Below are 11,095 nucleotides of genomic sequence, written 5' to 3'. Positions count from 1 at the left end.
AGCGATCACGTGGTATGCTTTTGTTAGCAGGTGCCACTGTTGCTATTATTCTTTTACAAATGACAGTATGAAGTTGTTGATGCTTTGGGTATGTGTTTGTAGTTACAATTCTTGTTGTTATTGTTATTGTTATTATTATTATTATTATTATTGTTGTTGTTGTTGTACCTAATTATTGTTGTTCAATTGTGTGTCAAATTTTGTTAAATTATTTTTACTTAGTCATAGAATAGATTTATTCACAATCAAGGACAATCAAGTTGTTTTTCCTTTTCCAAATGGTCAGATAATACCATGACAACTATACAATGACATTTTTTTAATGAAATAAAATTTGTACTTATAAAGTACTCGAAAAGAGCGTATTTGGTCCCAAAGTCCATCTTAGTCCATTCAAATCACCTGTCCTTTTTCTGTAATTTGAATCTGTGAAATTAACCTAACACCCTGAATACTGCAATCTTCTTACGAGAGACAGACGCAGATCATCCTGTTCCATAGTAATTGACATGAGAATCTTATTTTAAAGACCTAGTTTTAGTCTGCCGTAAGAAAGACTTTAGCAAAGCATAAGATTAGTTGAAATATTGTAGGTTATTAGCCAGATTTGAGATTTGATTGAATACAAACCAGACATACTCGGAGTATTTATTCCTCTTAATGACTGCTTGATCACATGACATGGAGTAGTATTTCAACCCAAAATCCCGCCTCCAGTCAGCGTCTTTGAAAAGTGTAGAATTCGTGGATTTTGAGCAAGGTAGGTCGAATAACATATAACCAAGAGGGAATAGCGATGGCGAGCTTTGTGAATATTTAGTTGACAGATATGTTTGAGCTGTGAGTCGACCATACGGACGGATCAGGTCAGTGCTCTATGTTTTGAGAATATTTAGACAATGAACTGTACAGCCAACGTAATAAAGTTAACCCTGCACACTCGAATTCAATTATGATGCCAACTGTTTTATAAAAAGTAACAAAATTGAAATCTTTCAAAACACAAACCTTGTGTGTGCGTCATAATTAGACATTCAAAAATATTATCTTTCTGAAAACGAAAATATAATCTTGGAATTCTCGCATTTCTGACTTTAGCTGAACACATTGTATATTGACGGTAAAAGCAAAATTTTGTGTTATTTTCAAACTTTTCATATATATGTTCACGAATCTTCAATTATATAAAATTGTAGTAATATTTTGCATAAATACCCCTTTCCTGTTATTTGGGTTTATTTAGTCGCATTGTAATGTTTTCCTTAAAAAACGATATATTTTTCTTAGTACTTTGTACTGTCTTTTAGGTCTACTACTGTATATAATTTATATCAAATGTATGGTGATTTAAAAACATTCTTTATGTCGAATATGTGTTTGAACAACCCTTTTAATTAACTGATATGATAGCTGGTCGATTTTGTTTGTTGGTCGGCTGTCGACTTACATGGCTGGTGGATGAATTTCTACCCCGGGATATAAGGCAGGATGTAAATCGTCGAGATCCTTACCAGCTACTCAGGATAGAAGGCATGTCGTTGCAAGAAAACATACAGCGTGGTAGAAAAACTGTCAGCGCCTTTCAATAGAATAATGTTTTGTGAATCTGGGTTCCTTTGAGGTATATTGATTGGTCGGTCGGTCGGTCGGTTGGTTGGTTGTTGGTTGGTTGTTGGTTGGTTGGTTGGTTGGTTGGGTTGGTTGATGGGTGGGTGGGTGGTTGGGTATTTGGCTGTATGGTGGCTGGGTTGGTTGATGGGTGGGTGGGTGGGTGGGTTGGTTGGTTGGTTGGTTGGTTGGTTGATGGATAGGTGGGTGGGTGGGTTGGGTTGGTGGGTGGGTGAATAGATGGTTTCTTGGAGGCTTTTATTTGAAACTCAGGACGTCAGCATTTGCTCAGCATGATCACGTGATTATTTGTCTTGTATGTAAACACTGCGTTATCTACAATATTGCGATCTGGTTGTATTTGAAAAATTACACGCCATTAATGAAAGAGGAAAAACAGCCCCCATGGGTGTCCCTCCCTAGTCACTGTGTTTTGAATTATCTGTAGACAGAGCCGCTCGTCGTCAGAACAAATCGAAACGCCTTTAAGCGTTATCTGTCTTCGCTGAGATGACAAGGACGCTGTATGGATTGCAGTTGTTATCAAGGACTTAACAAGACAGAAAGACCCATCAGTTAGGATCAGGAATGACCCTGATGAAAAGGGGATAATAAGTTGATAGAAGCTGAAAAACAGTAAATCTTTTCCTTTTTAAACCTCAATAAAGCGAAGAAGATGTTAACTGGGTCTTTATCTGTCCTCTTGTCAGCATGTTAATTTCACAAAAACCTCTCGTCACGATTGGCAGAGATAGATAGGATGAGATGAAAATCTCTTCAATTTGTGCTCGTAATGGTTGTCGGACATGCGGTATTTTGCCTTATTTACCCAATTTTATCCTTAAATAGAGAGATTGTCAATAATCGCTTCCTGATGTACGCCATCCAGTTCGAGTCGTTTCTATTTTGCCTTGAGTGTTGTCATCATATATACTAGTCATTTATTTTACAAGATTAGATTATATTAGAGGGGGTACAGAGTTCGTGCTTTTGCCTCGTCTCACTAGTGGCGACGGACTTCGTATCTGCCAACGACGTTCTACATACGTTTGCTGTAGGCTCTCGATATAATAAATGAATTCGATGTGGATGATAAGTTAACTCTGGGGGTTTCTATTTCGTAAAGAAGGCTATAGCTTCCCTTGAAAATGTTTCGGCCGTCAGCAAATGTCGCTCGTCGTCTGTAGTTATTTTTTTTAAGACTGAGTCAAATTGAAGTCATTATTTTCATTCCAAGCAGTAACTTGATTGACTTGAACATAGCAGTGGACATAAATTTTTTTTTACAAAACCCTACAGTTAGCAATCCACAACCATGGTGAAATAAAATAATTGTATATTTATTTCTAATATTTACGTGTCTTTGTGTTCATTACTAATAATGACTGCAGTCGAATTTCATTCCATTTCAATTTTCTTTTAAAAAAGAAAAAACATGTACTATATTTGATATTTATTTATTTATCATGGCTTCCTACTTGAAAAATTTATGTAAACAACATATGCAAAGTCCTTATTTGTAACCCAATAAATTGCAAAAGCAAAATAAATGTGTAAAATGTTTGTTATTGTACGTACAATAACAAACTTCTTACACATTTTTTTTTTAGCTTTTTGCAATTTATTGAGTTACAAACACAGACTTGGTCAATGTGTTTCACATTGATTTTATTCAAGTAGGAAGCCATGATATCATTATTTTATAAATAAAAAAAAACTCATCCATATGGCCATTTTAAAATGACCACTTTAATTACGACATGTTTTTTCTACTTTCTTACAAAAAGAAGAACAGACTATATTCGGGTAAAAACAAAAAAACAAGTGAGTCTAGTCAACGAACTTTAAAATGATCACTCTCATTTTGGACAGTTTTATTCATTATATACTTGGCATGCTTCCGGCCTTTTGTGTGAATTGGTTCAAATGCAAACAAACGCCGGTTGTACTACATGAGTAATCAATTACAATAACTAAATAAAACGAATAGTTCTTTTAAAAAATGACGAATGTCCTCAGAGAGTCCCGGACAGTAACAATACGGTATAACTATCTGCCTGAGTCACCTCCGCCATTTTAAGTCGCCCTTACAGTGTTGTAAATTGACTATCAAATTAATGTATGGTCGAAGAATTGGGTTTTTCTATAATTGAAGTAACGGCACGAAATTCTTCTCCGCTTAAACAAATACATCTAAATAGAAAGCGTGGTATGATTAATTTTGTATGACAAAGTTTACTTGCCACTGACTCGAACAGTTCCATGATTGTTATTGACCAAGGCTTTGTTCTTTTGAAAACCGTGGTTTACTCAAAACGTGCCGTGTATTGAATCGAAATCCAATATTGCAGTTAGTTTTTTTTTACATGTTGACCGTAAAAATCAATGATTGCACTCAATTTGAGAGGATACTTGCCACTAAGTCAAATAATACATTCGATCAATATTTGAAACAACCCTGAATGTTAAATCATTCTTACACTTTGTAAATAAAACGATGCAGTCCAATTTATGGTAATTGAAAGTGACGTAGATATAACTAATCATATGACAAGAGTGAAGGGCGACTGTCGCGTTGGAAAGAGAGATCTTTCTCTGACATTCATCAATATTACTTATGGTCCCTTTAAAAAGAATTTCTTATCGGGATACGCTTTTTAAGTCAAGAACTATATTCAACCAGACTTATTAGCAGAAATGTATACTTTGCCCTTGTGTGTAGTATTTCACCTATTGATATATTACACAAGAGACATCTACATGGAGTGTAGTATCTTACCGGTTATACTTTGCTGTGTGTGGTATGGCGGAATGGATATGTACGGTTGGAGTATTTCCTGCGATAAAATATGATATAGTCACTTGTGAGGTGCCAGACAAATAGAATGTGAAAATGGATTCTAAAAATATGGTTATTAAAAAAAACATTTGAAGGGTGAATCAAAAGTCAATTCATACCTACGTTGTTTCAATCCCAGCACGTATTCTTGGGGAGTGTCTTAGGAGAGATTAACTTGTACACATTGCACTCGTTTGTTCGTTTTATAACGACAAAGCTACTGCTGGTAGATCTATGGGTTCATTTGATTAGAGAAGAGATTGGGTGACTATTAGAGTCTCTGTTTATGTGAATGAAGTAATTAATGATAATACAACAGATAAGGCTGTTATTGATGAGAGTTTCAATCCCGACTCCATTTCCTAAGGTAAATCCAGTCAGGTCCATAGAGTATTAGAACTTGATGAAAACTACGATTTTATCACTAATCATGTTATCCTTACGAGTGATGAATTACAAAGGGGGGGGGGGGTGCACTCCGCTTCCGATACTTATTTATTTATTTGTTCATTCATTCATTCATTCATTCATTCATTCATTCATTCATTCATTCATTCATTCATTCATTCATTCATTCATTCATTCATTCATTCATTCATTCATTCATTCATTCATTCATTTTTATTTCAATTGTCTGCTATGTTTCAATGTCTTCATATTTATATCAAAACGACCCGTGTATTAATTTCTGGTTTGCTGTAAACTTTGTTCATTTACTCCTTGTGATTATTTATTTATATTTTAGTTTGGATATTAAAATAAATTATATCGTTCTTTGAGTTTTATGGATTCATTAAACTATAGTCAATTAATCGTTTACCCATACATAGATTTGATTTTTTCATTTCATCATTTCGCTATTTATGATCTCACAATATGCATTATTCAATAGCACTTCATACTTCTACCTATATGATCTATATTTGGTATGCTTCAATTGTATGGTTAACTGAATGGCTAGCTGGCCGACTGACTGACTGACTGACTGACTGACTGACTTACTGACTTACTGACTTACTAAATGACTGACTGACTGACTGACTGACTGACTGACTGACTGACTGACTGACCTACTGACTTACTTACTAAATGACTGACTGACTGACTAAATGACTGACTGACTGACTGACTGACTTACTGACTTACTAAATGACTGACTAAATGACTGACTGACTGACTGACTGACTCCCTGACCCACTCACTCACTCACTCACTCACTCACTCACTCACTCACTCACTCACTCACTCACTCACTCACTCACTCACTCACTAACTAACTAACTTTTAAACTAACTACTTGCCTGACTGACTGACTGACTGACTGACTGACTGACTGACTGACTGACTGACTGGATGGATGGAGGACGGATAGATGAATGAATGAAGAAATGAATGAATGAATGAATGAATGAATGAATGAATGAATCAATCAATCAATGAATGGATGGATGGATGGATGGATGGATGGATGGATGGATGGATGGATAAATGAATGAATGAATGAATGAATGAATGAATGAATGAATGAATGAATGAATGAATGAATGAATGAATGAATGAATGAATGAATGAATGAATTACTTTGTGACTGCTGACTGACCGCGATCGACAGATTGAGTAACTGACAAATGACTAACTAACTTACTGGTTGACTGACTGACTGACTGACTGACTGACTGACTGACTGACTGACTGACTCCCTGACTCACTCACTCACTCCATTATTATTAAGATGGTTTCTACTGCCAGACATTATAGTGCCAATGGTTGATTATAGTACTCTGACTGAGGCTCTGTCTTGGCAATCTATAGCACTAAGTTGCAAAGCCAGTAGGTACCGAAAGTGCGACTTTTAATAAAAATTGAATACGTGCATGCTGACTATCACTTTAGACAGTCTTGCACAATCGATCATACACTCCATACTCCACGCTGTAATCGTTACTAGTTTATTCTGAGATAAAACGGTAGCTGACAAGATATCGTACCCATCACAAATTAGTTTTCACTTATTTCTAGACGTGCTAGGTAGGTGTTAATGCATTCAACTTGTTTTTCACTGCAGGCGGTTCGGTCTTATCATACCATTCCAATTTATGGCGACTTTTTTTTCTTTTGACTTTAACTCCCAGGACATTTTCATATCATAATGTCTAAATTCAAGATAAATATTCAACGACATTTAAGACGAATATCGCGCTCAGATTATAACACTGCTGTAGATAGCGGCTCTTATCAAAATAAGTAAGTAATTCTTTCTGTGCGTTCGACTCAGCATAGATAAGTGTCGTTGTGCAACTACGGTATTGAATCTTTCGAGGACCGTCTCTTTTGTTCTGTAATTTCGTTTACATAAAAAGCTGTAGCCGTAGGAGTTTCCACGTTATCACACTTGCCAAGATTCCAATGTTGACTTGAGAATTGCGTGTAAGAAAATAAAGCTCATCTGTCCTTGCATCTAGGTAGTTCGCATTATGTATAGCAGTGTTTATATCTATCGTTACGTCGGCTTTCAACATCATCGCATTGTAATCATATGATTTGCTGGTTTATTAAAAGATATTTCCTTTGAGTTACCTACAATTTTAGATGTAAAATGATGTTCGTGTTCGTACATTATATCTATGGTTACATAGGATAGGTATTGACTAGTATTCAGTTTCGACCATTGGCCATAAGGTAGGATAGTGTCCTATGACGTATCTTACTGATGGCAAGGAAAGTGAACCGTAAAGATATATTTAAGCTTATGCAGATATTTTACCATACTCTAAGAATCTTTACCTTTTTATAATTGTACCATTGTACCATTTACACATTTTATAAATGATGATAGATTTTGACTTCGTATTAGGAAATACTGCTTGAATATGAGATATGAGACTGACGTGTAACTGGACTTAAATGGAGAGATTGTCAAGGGACAGTATACTTACACCTTACAATCAATACAACGTTGACAAACAGCATAATTATGGCTACGGACGTCATTCATAAAGCAATGATTCGTTTCTCTCCGTCTACAGGGGAGCAGAATAGGAAGAAAAACAATGTGCGTTGGTCTTTGATAACCCCCTTTCCGTTTATGATTGCAGTCATAAACAAAAGAACCCCGCGTATATTTGAATTACAGTGAATAGACGGGATTAATATGCAAGTAAAATTAAGGTTTTGCTGAAGGGATCATTTGCCATCTAACAATGGATTTTACATGAAGACCGTCCTTTTCCTAAATACCAATGACAGGCCTTGTACCGTGTTTACACAAAGAAAAGATGCTGAAGTGATCAAATTAACTCTGTAGAGCAGATGGGGCCCGGCATTTTCATTTAATAACCGGTAACATGCGTGTACATTTTCCCGCTAGCTTTTGTCCAATTATTAAGAGTAAATAGCGACATGTTAACAAGAACGGCGGCGTTTAGCAGCTGCCGTTTCTAACGACATCCTACCGACTAAACTAAAGGGGAAACACGGTACGCTTAAATATGGTCTTATTTACGAAAACTTTTGCTGAATGATCGAAATATAACCGAGGATACTTCCTGCAATTATGCTTAATACATGTAGTATAAACACGAAATAAATCATGTTATCATAATACAAAAGTTCGTATGGTTATTTTCAAATTGGTTCCCTGCAAACCATAGACACTACACGCGTGTAAACTTAAACTAACTTTTTTTTAAAAGAAGGCAAACGTACTGTGATTTTTGTATGCATTTGTAAAACTCGATACATCTAATTACTTACATGAAGATTTTGACTTCTGATTTTTGTGTTGATGTCGGGTCATAAAGGACCTCCAATGTACCGCGTTAATATCTAATTATACAGCAGTACGGACAGCCTTAATTAGAGGTACAAAGAACAATTTATATATAATTCACCAAATTCCAACCACTTGTTAATACTCTTCGTAGGAAGGTGACTTGTAAAATCGTAAAATACCTCCTTAATGCTTCTATGATGAGCCTATTGAACTGGAGATGATAACACATCTGGAAGTTCCGTTTAACATTTCCTCGATGCAAGCAAGATTAAGGCTACATAATAATTGGGCTTCTGTGAGCACCTTAGATTTGCTTCAACATTTATGTAAGCCAGAGAAACAAACATTTCAATAATAGAAATCAATGTCGTCTTAAAATAAGTCATCTCAAGCGCAATTAGGAACGGATATACTATTGTGTTGTCTGACTTTGAGCTGACAAATGAAGCTGTCGATACAAAAGGGCCTTCAGAAACACTGCACTGGTCGGCCGTAATTAGCACATTGAAAAGATGGCAAGACATAAAGAGGTGTTAACTACTTTCGTAGTTACTTATTGTGAAAGCGGATTGGATGATGACATTGGCATATGGCGAAGATCTTTTCTACTTTAGTGATTCCAATTGCCATGAATGTAAAACATCTTGATATTTCAGAGACTTGCCGAAGACATCAAAACGACAAGTTCGCGTAACAGTCGGAAGATCAGACGGTATGAACAACATTTCACGGAAGCTGTTTTCTTTATTTGTCAGTTGCCGCATCCGACAAATGATGAGCACACGATAATACTACAAGATCCCTTGTCATAGATGATGTAGTTTTTCTTTTGTTAATGTTAGCAGTGGATTAAATGAAACATCAATTCTTAATATGAACTGGGTCTGCATACAGACTTTCGTTATTTTTAAAGCGATGCTAGAATGAGAAATTTATTAGAAGTTGAACTCCAACAACCACCGCAGTACACATACAATGTGGATTTGACTACGAAACAAGGGTGCAATCGGCGGATGTTTAACAGGAAAAAAACATGTAATTGTTAATTTCCTTTCGCTGGTTTTCTGTAATCAATCATCTAGAGATATGTATCCCGCAGTTACTGTCCATAATGGCTTAGTTCGGATAATCAAGTATGTATTTATGGAACTTGGAAGGGAGGGAGGGTGGTCAAGTTGCTTCATAATGCCAGACACGCGGAACATACACGAGAAGTTTCGGAACTTTGGGAAGAAGTTTTTTTTTTACAATTTCGTGATTGAAAGCAATTCGATTTGCAACTTTTACAATTGGTTCAATTAATTTGATTCCGGTAAGACCGTTTTTTTCGTGTACTCAACTGACATCAGATGCGCCAGTGGCGTGAAACTTGATAAATGAAACCTTATTGTTAATGTAATATGTGTAAGGAGAATGTAGTAGGTGACAATGAGTAGTTAAGTCATCAAACTAGCCGGAAACCAATCGTGAACCCCTAGGCAACTCTAACGCACAAATAGCATGTCATGGTAATAAGGTGTAACTCTATACGGAAACATTTGAGACGTAAGAAAATTCAAAACCAACAACGGGTGTTAATGATGACCATTTGTGGTAGCAAAAAATGATGATTAGTAAATGCCATCTAAACTTTAACAATTACTTTCAATTAACCAAGGTTAAAAGACTAATATAAAGAACTATCTTTGTCAACAATAAAACAGTAAGCTTATTATTCCAAGGAAATATATCGTTTATAACCAGCCTGGTATGTATGTATGTATGTATGTATGTATGTATGTATGTATGTATGTATGTATGTATGTATGTATGTATGTATGTATGTATGTATGTATGTATGTATGTATGTATGTATGTATGTATGTGTGTGTGTGTGTGTGTGTGTGTGTGTGTGTGTGTGTATGTATGTATGTATGTATGTATGTATGTATGTGTGTATGTTTGTATGTATGTGTATGTATGTATGTATGTATGTATGTATGTATGTATGTATGTATGTATGTACTAGTATGCATGCATGCATGCATGTATGCGTGTGTGCGCTTTAATTAATCAATTAATTAATTGATTGATTGATTGATTGATTGATTGATTGATTGATTGATTGATTGATTGATAGATTGAATGATTAATGTAGGTATTAAGTAAGTGAGTGAGTGGGTGGGTGGGTGGGTGGGTGAGTGAGTGAGTGAGTGAGTGAGTGAGTGAGTGAGTGAGTGAGTGAGTGAGTGAGTGAGTGAGTGAGTGAGTGGCTGAGTGGCTGGCTGGTTGGCTGGCTGGCTGGCTGGCTGGCTGGCTGACTGGCTGACTGACTGACTGACTGACTGACTGACTGACTGACTGACTGACTGATTGATTGATTGATTGATTGATTGATTGATTGATTGATTGATTGATTGAACAAAAATGTATTTTTGAAAACTCGCGGTTATTTATGTTAAAATTAATGTATGCCTAAGTCGATATCAGAATAAATGTTTGCAATAATATGTTAACCATCGATAATATAAAGCGACAACGGTGTATACCACAATATGTTGTGATAAATGTTAAAACTGAGTTTCAACTGGAAGGTGGTGGCAAGACATGTAGCATTGGCTTAAGAAGGAGAAACTATGAAAACTCGTTTTCGAAGTTCCTATGTTCTTAAGCCTTGACAAGTATTCAGGGTTAGCATAATACTTGTCTTTGAGAACAAAAAATAACCAGAACACATCATGGAAGAGGGGTTGTTTTTCGGCACGAGTCTGCCTACCAGTTTATAAGATAACAAACCTTCATACACAAATTTAGATTTTGATCACGTATACTGGATGTGAATATATTTATTATTTTCATGCATAATTTTTTTAAATAAAATAATCAAAATATTCTTT

The sequence above is a fragment of the Glandiceps talaboti genome, chromosome 12 (assembly GCF_964340395.1).
Source record: "Glandiceps talaboti chromosome 12, keGlaTala1.1, whole genome shotgun sequence".
Lineage (NCBI taxonomy): Eukaryota > Metazoa > Hemichordata > Enteropneusta > Spengelidae > Glandiceps > Glandiceps talaboti.
The sequence above is the reverse complement of the archived record's forward strand: the minus strand, read 5'-3'. Positions refer to the sequence as shown.